Raw genomic sequence first — 4,728 nt, forward strand, 5'->3', positions numbered from 1 at the left:
TTAATTAGGATAACATTGTTGTTGTTGTTTTTTAAACCTTTTCTATCACAGTGGACAGCTTATTCAAGTGCCATCTGGCATGCATGTTCCTTTGTTGCTCATCATTCATCACCAAAAATTATTTTCTTTTTCAATTCTTATGACTGTACTGATTGTATTGAATAAAATCCACATCTAGCATAACCAATTAAGGCTGCAAAGTGCTCCAGTGGCGAAATTGGTCAGCGCGCGGTACTTATAAGACAGTATCTGTTGAGCATTGCCGAGGTTGTGAGTTCAAGCCTCACTTGGAGCAGCTTTGTATAATGTTTTTTTTTTCCTTTTTTTATTTCATTAGTCATTGATTATAAACTGCTACCTTAATATTTAATATGATATTACAAAGGATGGAAGAAAGAAAGAAAAAACACAAACATGATTGTGCATTTAAGTTGTCAGCACACATCTGCTTTGGTTCAAATGCACTGCATATCTTCCTTCAGTCAGCCAACAAAACAGCAATGGAAAAGATTAACATACTGTTGGTAAAGCAGTTGCATCAAATTGATTTTCTGCAATATAGCATGATAATCCATACTGACAGCTCTGGATAGTACCAGCACATTTCTTGCTGGACTTGGTAATGCAAAGAACACAGTAAACAGCTTCACTTTTTTTCAAAAATAAATAATTGACTATTAAAAACCTATCAGTCTTAAATAAGGACATCAGTAAGCACCACTGGCATAATGGATAAGGCACTGTTCTCCTAAGCCAGTGGTTGTGGGTTTAAGTCCCGTCTGAGTTGGAAGTCATTACAGCAAGTGTCTCATCAGTAGAGTTGATATTTTATCCTTGCTTCAACTGTAAAACAGTCTTGCAGTGTTTAGCTTGTAAAAAGTGACCACAGAAGCTAAAATATGACATTAATTATGATAACATTGTTGTTGTTGTTGTTTTTTAAACCTTTTCTATCACCGTGGACAGCTTATTCAAGTGCCATCTGGCATGCATGTTCCTTTGTTGCTCATCATTCATCACCAAAAATGATTTTCTTTTTCAATTCTTATGACTGTACTGATTGTATTGAATAAAATCCACATCTAGCATAACCAATTAATGCTGCAAAGAGCTCCAGTGGCGCAATTGGTCAGCGCGCGGTACTTATAAGACAGTATCTGTTGAGCAATGCCGAGGTTGTGAGTTCAAGCCTCACCTGGAGCATCTTTGTACACTGTTTTTTTTTCCTTTTCTTATGTCATTAGTCATTGATTATAAACTGCTACCTTAATATTTAATATGATATTACAAAGGATGGAAGAAAGAAAGAAAACACACAAACATGATTGTGCATTTAAGTTGTCAGCACACATCTGCTTTGGTTCAAATGCACTGCATATCTTCCTTCAGTCAGCCAACAAAACAGCAATGGAAAAGATTAACATACTGTTGGTAAAGCAGTTGCATCAAATTGATTTTCTGCAATATAGCATGATAATCCATACTGACAGCTCTGGATACTACCAGCACATTTCTTGCTGTACTTGGTAATGCAAAGAACACAGTAAACAGCTTCACTTTTTTTCAAAAATAAATAATTGACTATTAAAAACCTATCAGTCTTAAATAAGGACATCAGTAAGCACCACTGGCATAATGGATAAGGCACTGTTCTCCTAAGCCAGTGGTTGTGGGTTTAAGTCCCGTCTGAGTTGGAAGTCATTACAGCAAGTGTCTCATCACTAGAGTTGATATTTTATCTTTGCTTCAACTGTAAAACAGTCTTGCAGTGTTTAGCTTGTAAAAAATGACCACATAAGCTAAAATATGACATTTATTATGATAACATTGTTGTTGTTGTTTTTTAAACCTTTTCTATCACCGTGGACAGCTTATTCAAGTGCCATCTGGCATGCATGTTCCTTTGTTGCTCATCATTCATCACTGAAAATGATTTTCTTTTTCAATTCTTATGAATGTACTGATTGTATTGAATAAAATCCACATCTAGCATAACCAATTAATGCTGCAAAATGCTCCAGTGGCGCAATTGGTCAGCGCGCGAAACTTATAAGACAGTATCTGTTGAGCAATGCCAAGGTTGTGAGTTCAAGCCTCACTTAAAGCATCTTTGTGTACTGTTTTTTTTTTCCTTTACTTATGTCATTAGTCATTGATTATAAACTGCTACCTTAATATTTAATATGATATTACAAAGGATGGAAGAAAGAAAGAAAAAACACAAACATGATTGTGCATTTAAGTTGTCAGCACACATCTGCTTTGGTTCAAATGCACTGCATATCTTCCTTCAGTCAGCCAACAAAACAGCAATGGAAAAGATTAACATACTGTTGGTAAAGCAGTTGCATCAAATTGATTTTCTGCAATATAGCATGATAATCCATACTGACAGCTCTGGATAGTACCAGCACATTTCTTGCTGGACTTGGTAATGCAAAGAACACAGTAAACAGCTTCACTTTTTCCTCAAAAATAAATAATTGACTATTAAAAACCTAACAGTCTTAAATAAGAACATCAGTAAGCACCACTGGCATAATGGATAAGTCACTGCCCTCCTAAGACAGGGGTCCAAGTTCCATATCGGGTGGAAGTCATTACAGCAAGTGTCTCATCACTAGAATTGATATTTTATCCTTGCTTCGACTGTAAAACAGTCTTGCAGTGTTTAGCTTGCAAAAAATGACCACAGAAGCTAAAATATGACATTTATTATGATAACATTGTTGTTGTTTTTTTTAAACATTTTCTATCACCGTGGACATCTTATTTAAGTACCATCTGGCATGCATGTTCCTTTGTTGCTCATCATTCATCACCAAAAATGATTTTCTTTTTCAATTCTTATGACTGTACTGATTGCATTGAATAAAATCCACATCTAGCATAACAAATCAATGTTGCAATGCGCTCCAGTGGCGCAATTGGTCAGCGCACGTTACTTATAAGACAGTATCTGTTGAGAAATGCCGAGGTTGTGAGTTCAAGCCTCACCTGGAGCATTTTTGTATACTTTTTTTTTTTCTTTTCTTATGTCATTAGTCATTGATTATAAACTGCTACCTTAATATTTAATATGATATTACAAAGGATGGAAGAAAGAAAGAAAAAACACAAACATGATTGTGCATTTAAGTTGTCAGCACACATCTGCTTTGGTTCAAATGCACTGCATATCTTCCTTCAGTCAGCCAACAAAACAGCAATGGAAAAGATTAACATACTGTTGGTAAAGCAGTTGCATCAAATTGATTTTCTGCAATATAGCATGATAATCCATACTGACAGCTCTGGATAGTACCAGCACATTTCTTGCTGGACTTGGTAATGCAAAGAACACAGTAAACAGCTTCACTTTTTTTCAAAAATAAATAATTGACTATTAAAAACCTATCAGTCTTAAATAAGGACATCAGTAAGCACCACTGGCATAATGGATAAGGCACTGTTCTCCTAAGCCAGTGTTTGTGGGTTTAAGTCCCGTCTGAGTTGGAAGTCATTACAGCAAGTGTCTCATCACTAGAGTTGATATTTTATCCTTGCTTCAACTGTAAAACTGTCTTGCAGTGTTTAGCTTGTACAAAATGACCACAGTAGCTAAAATATGACATTAATTAGGATAACATTGTTGTTGTTGTTGTTGTTTTTTAAACCTTTTCTATCACAGTGGACAGCTTATTCAAGTGCCATCTGGCATGCATGTTCCTTTGTTGCTCATCATTCATCACCAAAAATGATTTTCTTTTTCAATTCTTATGACTGTACTGATTGTATTGAATAAAATCCACATCTAGCATAACCAATTAATGCTGCAAAGTGCTCCAGTGGCAAAATTGGTCAGCGCGCGGTACTTATAAGACAGTATCTGTTAAGCATTGCCGAGGTTGTGAGTTCAAGCCTCACTTGGAGCAGCTTTGTATAATGTTTTTTTTTCCTTTTTTTATTTCATTAGTCATTGATTATAAACTGCTACCTTAATATTTAATATGATATTACAAAGGATGGAAGAAAGAAAGAAAAAACACAAACATGATTGTGCATTTAAGTTGTCAGCACACATCTGCTTTGGTTCAAATGCACTGCATATCTTCCTTCAGTCAGCCAACAAAACAGCAATGGAAAAGATTAACATACTGTTGGTAAAGCAGTTGCATCAAATTGATTTTCTGCAATATAGCATGATAATCCATACTGACAGCTCTGGATAGTACCAGCACATTTCTTGCTGGACTTGGTAATGCAAAGAACACAGTAAACAGCTTCACTTTTTCCTCAAAAATAAATAATTGACTATTAAAAACCTAACAGTCTTAAATAAGAACATCAGTAAGCACCACTGGCATAATGGATAAGTCACTGCCCTCCTAAGACAGGGGTCCAAGTTCCATATCGGGTGGAAGTCATTACAGCAAGTGTCTCATCACTAGAATTGATATTTTATCCTTGCTTCGACTGTAAAACAGTCTTGCAGTGTTTAGCTTGCAAAAAATGACCACGGAAGCTAAAATATGACATTAATTATGATAACATTGTTGTTGTTGTTTTTTAAACCTTTTCTATCACAGTGGACAGCTTATTCAAGTGCCATCTGGCATGCATGTTCCTTTGTTGCTCATCATTCATCACCAAAAATGATTTTCTTTTTCAATTCTTATGACTGTACTGATTGTATTGAATAAAATCCACATCTAGCATAACCAATTAATGCTGTAAAGTGCTCCAGTG

General features: G+C 35.5%; 1 non-coding gene across 1 annotated transcript; it reads left to right on the forward strand.

Moving 5' to 3' along the window:
• Positions 1 to 1,110: 1,110 nt before the first annotated feature.
• On the forward strand, positions 1,111 to 1,203 carry TRNAI-UAU (transfer RNA isoleucine (anticodon UAU)). The gene is given in 2 exon segments: positions 1,111 to 1,148; positions 1,168 to 1,203. It is a non-coding gene; the product is annotated as a tRNA-Ile (tRNA).
• The last annotated feature ends 3,525 nt before the right edge of the window (positions 1,204 to 4,728 follow it).

This window comes from Pseudophryne corroboree, unplaced genomic scaffold, assembly GCF_028390025.1.
Source record: "Pseudophryne corroboree isolate aPseCor3 unplaced genomic scaffold, aPseCor3.hap2 scaffold_852, whole genome shotgun sequence".
Classification (NCBI taxonomy): domain Eukaryota; kingdom Metazoa; phylum Chordata; class Amphibia; order Anura; family Myobatrachidae; genus Pseudophryne; species Pseudophryne corroboree.